Source organism: Callospermophilus lateralis, chromosome X (genome assembly GCF_048772815.1).
Source record: "Callospermophilus lateralis isolate mCalLat2 chromosome X, mCalLat2.hap1, whole genome shotgun sequence".
Classification (NCBI taxonomy): Eukaryota; Metazoa; Chordata; class Mammalia; order Rodentia; family Sciuridae; genus Callospermophilus; species Callospermophilus lateralis.
The window spans coordinates 21,624,459-21,637,360 of NC_135325.1; the positions used below are offsets into that span (position 1 = coordinate 21,624,459).

Sequence of the window (12,902 nt, forward strand, 5' to 3'; positions counted from 1 at the left end):
CCAATATGAGTTGATAAGGCAAACCCCAAGTCTTCCAACATAAGGATTTAATTTAGAGAATACAAACCTGAATAGAGTGAAAAAAATTCAGAAAGGATTCGGAAAGACTCTTAGGATTGTATTATGACAATGTTATTCATCAGGTTTGATCTTTTTCCTCACTCAATAATTCTTTAAAATATAACTACAAATTCAGCTGAGTTAAAGGGTAGGGAGTTAATTTCAATAAGAACAAGGACTTCAGGGGCAACAAACAAAACAGTCAAACAACAAGAATGAAACGTCCTAAAAGATCTCTCTTGCAATATGAAGCACTTGTTTTAAATTATCAAGCAGGAAACATAGGGGCTTAGAGTTACCTTCTTATTGTGAATATGTTAGTATAAGATAGTGTGGAATCATAATCTATGTTAGGGAGGCAGGACTAACATAAAAGATGTGTTAGTAATTCTGTTTGCTGACACCTTCTGCTTCATTTTATGCTCATCTCTATACTGTTGCCTTAGAAGATTGCCCTATTCAAACTGCATATCTCACGTTCCCTTGTTAGCTTGTATTTGAGTTAAGCCAAAGAGGAACATTAACTGGAATATAAATGAGGAAAAGAAAAGTTGAGGATAACACCACCACTCCTTCCACATTATGACATCTTGAGCAACTGCTGAATCCCTATATGATTAGTTCTCCCAGTGGGCATGCCCATTTCCAAGACACTTGCCCTTCTGCTTTAGAGGTGGTAAAAGCTTCATGCTGTTTCTCCTCTCTGAATTCCAACCATTCCTTGTTCTTTTTCTTAACTGGCATGCATCTCTTTAGTAGCCCATTCATTAAAGTTTGCTCAATTGAAATATATGGGGTAAATTCCATTTTCTGTCACTATGTGACATATAAGCAAGGAGCAGGCACATAACAACAACAAAATTATTATGTGATTTAAAAAAGTAATGAATTTGGACTTTCCAATATATTGGAATATATAGTTTGTATAACTATGCATGGATGTTGTTGAAGAAGGGGAAATGTGTTCTTTGGTGAAATGCTCTTATGAAATGCTGATGCCATAAATGTTAGGCAAATATTTTTGTTTTCTATCATTCAGTTTTTAATATGTTAACATTCTCTGTCAGTTGCTAAGAAAGATTAGTATATTTAGCACTTTCCAAATATATTTCAACACAAATATGATTATTCCCAAAGCATTTCCTAAGACTACTAATCCTCTAACTATATTAAGAAAAACACTGGGTGAGTCTGCTGAGGGTTCACAGAATGATAGGTTTTGTGACTTGAATATTTCCCAAGAGGACTCTCTTAGATATTTTCCTCCAAGAATTCACTAGGAAACAATTCTGTGAAATATATGCAGGTCCCCCACACACCAGGACTAAAGAGTCTTGATGCAAACAAATCATAGACCTGCCCCAAGATAATTAATGTACTGCTGAGCATTGCAGTTGACTATGGCAACAAGGCAATAAGAAAGCTATGACTGAGGAAGGATAGTCCTACCTAGAACTAAGAATTGAAAAGACCTGGAGGGGATCACCATACTCCAGGATTATATTTGGGGTTTTTACTAGTTCTGGTTCAAAAGTCTGAAGTCATAAAAAATTTGGAAATGTAACTAATTTAAATGTAACTACAATAAAATTTTTGAATTATATTTGTAAATATTACTTTTAAATGGACTTCAAATACTTTTATGTATTGATCAGTATATTTTCTCTCAGGAGAAATATTTTCTTGGGAAGCCAAAGCACAATTTTAAGGTTATTTTGTGGCATGGAATTGGAAAAGGGGGAATACTTGAAACATCTTAATGATTAGTATATATCCATCTCCAAGGCACAGATATATCTACCTCTAGAGTAACACTCCTTGCTCATAGAATGGAGATGAAAACATCATCTAATATTTATCTCTTATTTTCTGCTTTCATATAAATAATTGTTTTATATTGAAATACTGTTTGGTGAATAGTCTTTCTTTAGTTTATTCTGTCAAATATTGACTGTACTTGCTTGTCAAGGAAGAAAAAAATCACAATGTCTGTTTTACTTATAATCATATTCATTTGCTTGACAGTGTGGCTCATAGATTTTCAATGATTGATTGATAAATTGGTTTATTCACATATCACTTCATGTAATCAACTGCTGAACGAGATTTTGTATCTATATCCTAAATGTAAAAATTCATATTTCTTCTCAGACCAATATGTTAACTTGATAATTTAAATCTTATAAAATTGTTTTAGTTCTGTATATTTACATTATTGATCTCTACTTTCCCTAACAACACTATGCAGTACAGTACTTTGTCCAATTTTTAAAATCTTTTAAAAAATTTGTAGTTGTAGTTGGACACAATAACAATATCTTTATGTATTTATTTACTTAATGTGGTGCAGAGAATTGAACCCAGTGCCTCACACATGCTAGGCAAGCACTCTAGCACTGAGCCACAACCCCAGCCCTCCAATGCCTTTTGATATAAAGGTTTCTAATGCTTTACATCAAGTAAAGTTTCTATAGCAATCACAGAATACATTTAACCAATCATTTTAATTCTTTCATGTACTAGGTAAACAGAATATATGATATCTAAAACAGTCCTGTACACATCATGTACAACCACAAGAATGGAATCTTAAATAATATACTCTGTGTGTATAATATATCAAAATACACTCTACTGTATATCTAAAAAGAAAAAATGGCTAAAAATATATAACAGTCCTATACACATAGTAGTAAGCCTACAACTATGTCAAAGAAGCAGGAATATTGTACAAGGAGTCCTTAGGGAAAACTTCATAAAATATAGAGCGTTCTATGACTTGCAAATACACAATATTCTTTGAGGGTGACCCATAGTTAATAACATATTTTGTACTTTTCCCAATCACTATCAAACCCATATTGGTGTGTAATGAACTTAATTCATGATAAAAGATGCAACTATTTGATCAAATGTAACTCTAAAATTATCTTCCAGTTTTAAGATGTGCAACTTGATGTTCTGATACACAGATACACATATATTATGAAATAATCACAACAATCAAGCAAATTAACATATGCATAACCTTCATATAGTTATCATTTTCTTTTTTGTTGTTATTATAGCCAATTTTTAAAATGGAAATTACATTAAGTAGACTTCCAGTAATCAGAAAGTATATTGGGTAAACTAACGAGGAAGCAATAATGTCTACGAAACTGTATAATATTCAATTATATAATTTGGAATCACAGATCATGACACCTTTAACTCATATTTTCAAGCAGCCTATAGCAGAGTAGGGGACCTATAATAGTTTGTGATTACAGTTCATACACTATAGATGACTCTCAATCTCTTTTTGCCTGTTAGTGATATAGAATAGAGAGATATGTGGTGGGAACATGAAGTTAAGGAAATAATTCTATAAACTGGGCCCACTGTGCTGACCCCACATACTGTCATTAAAAAAAAAGCAATTTATCTATTGCCCTGCCTGGTCAACAGGATATGTTACATTCCACATTAAACTACCTGTTATCTGCAGGAGAGATACAGGCCCTAAACACCAATAAAAAGAGTACAAGTTATCCTGAAGGGAGGTGAGGGGGACTTTTGTGACTCTTATATAGACCAGATCCCAGAACTCAGGGAGGTGAGAATAAATCCCCCTAACCATAGAATCTGTAAGAACAGATTTCACGACATGACCTAGAGTTGTCATGCAAAGTGTAGATTTGGAAGTCCGATATCATCCTGTTTTCAGTCAAAAGTAGAGAAGTAGGCCTGGGTGGGACTCTCTGGAAATGGCCCTGGGACCCTAATAAAACTGGAGGTCAGGAGGCACAACATACTTCTCCTCTTTTAGAGGACACCCCAGGCCCCCCACGCCCCCAACCCCCACTCTCAAGAGTTTCCCCTTTTCCCTTTTCCTATCCCTTCTAATAAACTCACACCTGTTATTCTAAGTGACATATCTGAAAACTTTTGGGCATGATTGTAAGAATCATGATTTGAAAAGGGAGGGGGAGGGTCTCTGCTCTGCCTCCATTTCAGGAAAGGGTTCTACCCTGTAACAGTAGTATTATAACCATTACCAGATTAAACTTTGTTTGACTTTTGATTGTCTTTTAAAATACGAATAAAATATGAAAATATTCATATATCTGGCATATATGAATCCGTGCGAAAATACTTCAGGTCAGAGAGTTATATCTATACGTACATAAAACTGGATGCTTAGATTTATATGTAAAGTCACAAAATGATCATGTCATGATTAAGATCACATTTTTAAACATTGGTATGTAGTCATTCCTCTCTCTCAGGTGGTCTGAGCTCTAGTGATGGGCGGGGTTCTGTGTAACATTCTAAAATCTCTAAGCACCACAGGCATAAGACAACTGAAAAAGAGGCGGAGCCAAAGGAACCCAAGGCAACCAGAGCAGCCCTCTGGGCAAAGCTCAGTCTCCCAGTTGGTTACTCTCTCCTAATGACCCCTCTAAACTTAAAGGTCCCCAGACAAACCTCTTAGGTACAATGAGTTACAGCCGTCCTCCTCCCAATGTGGAGGGCATGACCTCCCTTAAGGTGGACAACCTCACCTACCGCACGTCGCCCAACACCCTGCGTCGTGTCTTCCAGAAGTATGGGCCTGTCGGGGATGTGTACATCCCACGGGATCGCTTCACTAAAAAGTCCCGAGGCTTCGCTTTTGTCCGTTTCCACCACAAGCACCACGCTGAGGATGCCATGGATGCCCTAGATGGGATCGTACTGGATGGCAGGGAGCTACGGGTGCAGATGGCCCGCTATGGTCGTTCCCTAGATTCCCACCAAGGCTGCCGCTGGGGAACGTCGCCCCACAGGTAGGTGGCCCTACGATAGTGACAACTACAATGGCCAGAGCTGTAGCCCAGGGCATAGTCGTCAGAGCCATTCCAACACCGGGAGCCAATCCTGGTCCCGAGATCCCGATCCGATTGATCACTCTCGTTCTTGCTTTCATTTCCACAGGAGCTCTCCATCAACCTCTAAATCCAGATCTACCCAAAGATCCAACTCCAAGTCCTCCTCAGTGTCAAGATCTCCATCACTGACCGGGTCCCGCTCTAGGTCCAGAAGCCTTCCACCAGGACATGAGAAGAAATCAAAGTCCAAATCGCCATCCAAGAGTGTCTCCAATTGTCCCAAAGAAGGAGGTGCACATCTAAGTTAATGAACTACAAACAAGCCATCTGAGGACTAGGGACTAGGGTGGAGGGGAGAAGGGTTATACTCAGTTGGTGAGTCCTTGGGAAAAGCCACTAGCAATTGAAAACAAAATTTATGACATTGTGTAACATTTTACTTGTTTTAAGCCTTGGCCTAAGGTGGTAAATTTTATTTTATATAGCATTTTGTTTCTGTTATTTGAAAAACAATATTAGAATATCTTCTAAGTGAAGCGAAAGACTTCAGTTTTCATTACTAGTTTATACATTTGAAGTAAAATTTCATCTTCTTTTGAATGCTCACTTGTTTGGTTTGAAAGTAAACAGATTAACATAATTTGTGGCCTCACAATTTAATGTATGCAGCCACTTCTTGTTAGTAGTCCAAAACTGTGTAGTGATTAGATCTTTATTGCCTTCACTCTTTAAACTAAAAACCTATAAAAGTTACTGTAGATTTATTTACAAGTGCTATTTATCTTCTGATCTTAATTGTAATCTAAAGATGCATTTGTATGAAGACATTTCAGGTGAAAAGAATTGATTATTAAAAGGATAATTTACCAAACAATTCTAATACACCTCGAATTTTTGTGACTGAGACACAGGTAATATCAGTTGTTAAAACGGTGGTTTTCAGTATGCAACGCTCAGCCATTTCATTTTTTCTCCTAGTGAAAAGCTCTTGCATTAGGATGATGTGTTGTGGAGAAACAAATGATTGCCTGATTTATTTTAAAGTTTGACAACTACACTTTCATTTACCTAGGTCTTGCATATATCTAAGAGTGCATAATACCATGAGTGCATGTAGCAGATGATAAATAGACCTTTAGTTTTTCCTCTCACCTCCAAAATAGTAAATCCATTCGTCTTCATTTATGAACTTAAGTATGAAAAATCTTAAGAAATCAAATGATTTATAACTTTGCAACGACTGCTAACATGCTATGTTTGGGGCTTATGCATATTCTGTGACAACTTTCTGAAGTTTAAGATTTTTCTTAGTGTTTAAAAAATAAAAATAGAAAGCTCACTGTCATATTCTTATTCATTAAGTTATGAAACAATATTCATAAAATTGTGAAACAAAAATACTTTGAGGTCATCCATTTCAAATGTTGCCTTATAAGCAATAAATTATCAAGACAGCAGAGTACCAATCTTCAGAGATCCAAGATATAAATATTTTAATTTAGCAAAGTCTCGTATCTGCTATAGCTTCATAGCATTCTTCTCCAAGGTCCTCATGACCTTCCTCTGGATCAACCCTGAATCTTCTTGAATTGACTTCTATGATTCAGCTCAATCCTCCACTTTAACTGACTCGCTTTGAATAAATCTGGGAGAGAGTTGTTCCTAGCTTGACTTTGGAGTTTGGAAGTGCATTCTGATCCCTTGGCTTCTCTCAACTCAGCATTTGCTGGCACTAACTCTAGCCCCATTCAACTTCTCCTCTTAACTTCACATTGCCAATTCAGCATCCTGTTTCATGTACTAGTTTTAATTGTTCCTGAGTAGTTTTCTTTGTCTAACCAACTGACTAGATCAAACTTTCACAGATATATTCAAGTTTTTCATATTACAGTTTATGAAACTGAAGTCTACAGAGATTAAATGATTGGAAAATTGTTCATAGATTTCATCTTGAGTCTCTCAAATTCTCAACTCAAACCTCTTTCCTACATATTGAATTACATTAGTTATAACCTTTCCATAAATCAAAATGTAATGTTTGGGAATAGATATTACAAGCAAGACTTTTAAATAGACAATAAATGTAATGTAGGGCCTCAAGATTTGAAACTTCAAAACTTTAGGGAAATAAGTCTGTTACTAGTAGCCAGAAATGACATAAAAATCAATGATTATTAGCCTAATGAAACATCTGTTTAAATCTTTTAAACACAAACACACCATATATGTGTATACATACATACACACACACACACACACACACACACACACAGATGCAGACACACATACCTCCTCCCACTAATTAAGACTTTGCTAAACTTTTAGTCATCTTAAAAATCCCACCAGGGAGCTAATTGGTCACATAACATTATCTCACTCTTTATTAAGGTATCAGTGAAAAGACATTTGAGTTCCCACCAGGACAATTTTCTTTCTTAGTATAAACCAAATGTTCTGTAGTACTTAACTTTAGGATATTTTCCTTTACTTGAGAATTAAATGAGTATTACTGGGCCAAGGTAACAGAATATATTGTATAATATATGAAACAAATACAAAAATAGAAATAATTTGAAAGGATCTCATAGTACAGAGAAAATTGATTTAACAGAATTAACATTATATGCCATGACCATATATAAGTTCATTAGCAAATGAAAAATACTGCTCATTTCTTTCAACTTATACTCAATTTCAGTATCTAATAAATAGTTCTTAAATAATTTACAGAAAAAAAACTGCCATTTTTCTATTTATCAAAATTAAACACAACCAAAATCCAAATAATAAACATTTTAACATAGAAAATAACTTTTACATGACAAATTTATCAAAAAATAATTTTTGATATCTAATTAGATCAATCTGATCATATCATTTTCCTTGTGTAACTATTAGTGCTCTTCATTGTTAAGTGACAGAAATCCTTCACAAACTTATATTTAAAAAGGGAGTACACTGGCTTACAGATGCAAAAATGCTAAGGCATCTCTAGCTTCAAGAATGTTTCAAAATCTTTCTGTTATCTCTATTTTTATACTTGTTTTCTTCTCTCTGATTTTTTTCTCACCATCAAGTAAACAAAACAGACACAAGCATCTTTGGTTTATATCCTACCAATTTAGCAACCACAGTGGAAAATAAATTCTCATTTAGAAGTTCCAGCTAACATCTCAGATTTAACCCTTAGCCAAACCGCTTTTGGTCAGGTTTTCAGGCTTAAACCAATTAAAATTATCAACAACTTGAGACAAATGATTGGACATGGCTGGGTCATAAGACTTTCACCATGACAATGAATTCAGCTGCACCTAAACCAGCTGGACTAAGATTGGGCAATAGACTTTTACCCTCTGGGATGTTAAGCAGGCAAAAATAAAAAGCTACTGCTTGTTCTTAAAAAAAAATCCAGTCCCAACATCCAAAGGTCAAAAATTTTTTTTTTTTTCTGATTTGTGAAAGCTAATCCAAAATAAGGGGAGGGAATTAAAAAAAAAAGACAGTGGAATGAATCTGACCTAACCTTCCTATGTACATATATGAATATGAAAATAACCACAATGAATCTCACCATCAGCTATATCCACAAGACACTAATTTAAAGAAAGAAAGAAAGAAAGAAAGAAAGAAAGAAAGAAAGAAAGAAAGAAAGAAAGAAACTATAGTAAATAGCAGAAAGATCAGTAGAGTAAGGGAAGGGAATGGGGGATGGCAGAAGAGAAGGGAAGGGGAAGTATTTGGGACTGAATTAGAAAACAAATTATATTCCATGCTTTTATAATCATATCAATATGAATCCTATTGCATGGATAACTAAAAAGAACCAATAAAAATTAAAAAAAAATAAAATATCTTAATTGTGTCTTAGTTCTAGAAGGAAAAAAAAACAAAACCTATTTTATAGTCATTGTCAACTATTTCCTCTTGGATTAATTTCACATTTCCATCTCAACCCCGGAGGTGTGGTCATAGTTTTCCAAAAAAGCCTAGGCCTTTCAACTCTGTTCTTTCTATCTGACATAGTTTCTCTCCACCAACACATGCTTAATTACTACTTACCTGTAGAACACTGCACTTAGATTGAAAGATTGACTTAAATGTACTATCTCTGTGAAACATTTTCCCACTCCAATTAAATAACCAAGATCAGTTGTCTGTGTTTACACATTATTACATATATAAATCTTGTACAGCATGTTTTGATAAATTTATGTAACATTTCCTTCATATGGAATGTGAATTGGGAGTCTAGATTGATGCAATATTTGACAATATCTCTAGTATCTATAACAGTAGCTGACTCAGTTTATATGGATGGCTTAATTTATTAAATAAGTCAAATTGTGTAACACATCTCAAATTCTGTAGCTAAATGTTGTCATAGGAATGACTTAAATGAAGGATTCCAAAACAAGTGTTAAGTGGGGATGGTAACACTTAAGTCCAAAAACTCTTACTTAGAGGCCTAATTTAGCTCGCATTGCAAATGAACATTTTTTTTCACTAAGCCATCCTGACTACAGTAACACAAGGAACAAAATCAGTAAAGTCGGCACCCATTACTGTAAGCAAAATAACAATTATAGAATTTTTTTTTGGGGGGGTGCTAGGGATTGAACCCAGGGGTGCTTTAACACTGAGCACATCCCCAGCCCTTTTTATTTATTTATTTTTACTTGAGACCGGGGTCCTGTTGCTAAGATTGGCCTCAAATGTGATATCCTCCAGCCTCAGCTTCCAGTCACAGGGATTACAGGTACGGGACCCCTGTGCTTTAAAATGCCTGTGACACTGTGGTTACTTTTGTTTCAGTATTTACTATATTACAAGAAAACAAAATAAAAATGAAACTAGATGCCTTTGTGGAGAATCCCATAAGGAAATCTGGGTTAACAGCAACCCTGCCAGAATCTTCCCCATATCCCCAGGTTGGAGATCAAACCCATTGCCTTGCCATGGACATGCACTCTACAACTGAGCTACACTCCCTAACATGCTGCCAGAGTATTTTAACAAAAGTTGAAGCTATTAAGAGTGAAAAGCAAGAGGCTCCAATTGAAGAGATTGAGCTGTGGCCCTGGTGATTTGCTGAATATTTGCCAAATATTGTGATGTTTTAATCAGCATCTATGACATGAAGAATTCACAATTAGAAAACAGAGAAGTTCTTGAGCATCTGAAAATGAGAATCACTGTACTGTATTTAACTAAGACAACTTTGGCATGACATTTGGAAAAGGGCCAACTGTGTAATGAACTTGGTCTCATTCAGGCTCTGTCATTTAACTCTCAAAATAGTGTGACCTATCAGAACTGGAAAAAGCCTCTGGAACCTCTGAGACAAGGCTCAAGCGCTTGGTGTATCACGAACACTTGGCAACATGGGCGAGTTTACAATGAAATGAAACCTAACATGTATAGAGTCCCTGCTAGGTAATAATGGGAAAGATAATGGACGCCTAGGCAACCAACCTTAGTAGCTAGGCTGGGGGCGGGTCTAAAGCACAATCTCTACGGAGGCTGAGAAGGACAGTGAGAGACGCCAGGGGAAGAAGCTTATGCAGGATAGAACTGAAGTGTGGGATCCTGGCTTTCGCAGCGGAACCACGAAATAAAGGAAGCAGAATTCTGGTCCTTGAAATTTAACTGTGACTTAATAGAAAATTCTTAATTAGTGAGATCAAGATGGAAAGCTCAAATTCAGAGGAAGAAGAAGACAGGTCTTCGGCCCAACGCAGAAGTCAGATGGATCGATTGGCTCGGGAAGAAGCATTTTATCGATTTGTGAATAACCTGAGTGAAGAAGATTACAAGCTTATGAGGGATAACGATTTGCTATCCACCATAGGTGAAAGTACAGAAGAAGAACTGATGAGAAGACTACAACAAATTAAAGAGGCTCCACCACAGGAATTGGGTAAATAGGGGCAAATTTTGCTTCGGGGATAATAGGATGGGATGGATATGAAACTGTTTGTTTGCGTGGTTAGGAATCCAACCAGGACCTAGCATGTGCTAGGCAAGTCCTCTGGCACTGAGCTTCATCCCCATCCTGATAAGGAACTTCATATCAGTAAATTCAGTCAGATGTCGTTGTCAGATTAATGTGGTGCTAAGTGACTACACATAAAAAGGTGCAGTGGCAAATCCCAGCGTCTCTCATGAGACTGAGGCAGGAGAATCTCAAGCTCGGAGCCAGCCTCTGCAATTTTTCGAGACCCTGCCTCAAGGTAAAAATAAAAGGAGATGGCCATGCAACTCGCTGATAGAATATAATATATTCCGATTCACTTTGGGGAAGTTTTTAATTAGATAATGTGAGAAATACCCTATGAATTTTTTCTTGGTTTTCACTCTCCGTGTAAAATGTTTTATTCTTCTTAATTATTCTATAGAGACGTATGTTTTTTTCTTTTGCTTAACTGTATTAATTTTACTAATTGTGTTCAGTGTGATAGTTTCACACATGCATACATAGTAACTACACTGATCAGATCCAACAACCATTGTCCACCCTCTTGCACATACATCTTGCAAAACTCTATTAATCACTGTCTACATTCAGGTCAACCTTTTATAGCTTCCACATATGTACTTGTGGTACTTGTTCTGTATCTGGCTTATTTCTCTTAACATAATGTCCTCCAGTTCCATCCATTTTAGTATGAATGACAGGATTCTATTCTTTATGGGTGAAAAGACTCCATTGTGTTATACACCACATAAAATAGGATGATTCTATATCTTAGCTATTGTGAATAGTGCTACAGTTAATATGGGAATGCAACTATCTCTTTGGTATGCTTATTTTATTTCTTTTAGATATATACTTAGAAATGAGATAGCTGGCTTTTATGGTAGAAGTATTTTCATATTTTTAAGGAATCTTCATACTCTCCTTCATAATGACTATCCTTAATTCACATTCCCACCAACACTGTATAGGAGTTCCTCTGTCTCTACATACTCACCAGCATTTATATTTTGATAATAGCCATTCTAACTGGGGTGAGATATCTCATTGTAGTTTTGATTTGCATTCCCCTGATGACTAATGATATTGTATCTTTTTCATATATTGGCCATTTGTATTTCTTATTTTGAGAAGTCAGATGTGATTTCTTTTTTTAAAATATTTATTTCTTAGTTGTAGTTGGACACAATTCCTTTATTTTATTTATTTATATGTGGTGCTGAGAATCCAACCCAGGGCCTCGCGTGTGCTAGGCGAGCGCTCCACCACTGAGCCACAACCCCAGCCCCAGATGTGATTTCTTAACTAGCAAAAAATAATGTCACATCTCTAAATTTTGCCCCTCTCCAGAGGACATTTGGAAATTTCTAAGAAAATTTGTTGGTTGTCACAACTGGAAATAGGATGGGGGACATTACTTTCAACAATTGGGGAGCGGCCAGGAATGCTGGCCAATAACCTCTGAAATGCACAGGACAGCTCCTTGAAACAGTCATCCAGCTCCAAATGTCAAGGTTGAAAAACCTGGCTATATCCTCAGGACTCATTTCTTCCCAAATATGAAACAGGGAATTTTACTGTCTAAAAAAGAGACACTATAATAGTTTACTTCTCAAACATAGCTTTATATGTACTCAATGAAGAGTCTACAATAATGGTTTGATTCTTGAGCATGACTTTACATGTTTTGTGTTAGGTTCCATATATTAAAAAAAAAAAAAAAACAGATTGAACCCAGGGGTGCTTAACTACTGTGCCACATCCCCACCCTTTTTTATATTTTATTTAGAGACTAGGTCTCACTGAGTTGCTTAGAGCCTCGCTAAATTGTTGAGGCCGTCTTTGAACTTGGGATCCTCCTGCCTCAACATACTGAGCCTCTGGGATTACAGGCTTGTGCCACCAAGCCCAGCTTTCAATTTCATGGCAATTCTATATCATAGGAAAATTAAGAATTATTGAAATTATTTTAAACATATAAACCTTGTTCAATTTTGCCATTGCCTATCATAGTC

The 12,902-nt window shown here is 36.0% G+C and overlaps 1 pseudogene; it reads left to right on the forward strand.

Moving 5' to 3' along the window:
- Positions 1 to 4,542: 4,542 nt before the first annotated feature.
- LOC143639361 (serine/arginine-rich splicing factor 2 pseudogene) lies at positions 4,543 to 5,221 on the forward strand (annotated as a pseudogene).
- Positions 5,222 to 12,902: the final 7,681 nt, after the last annotated feature.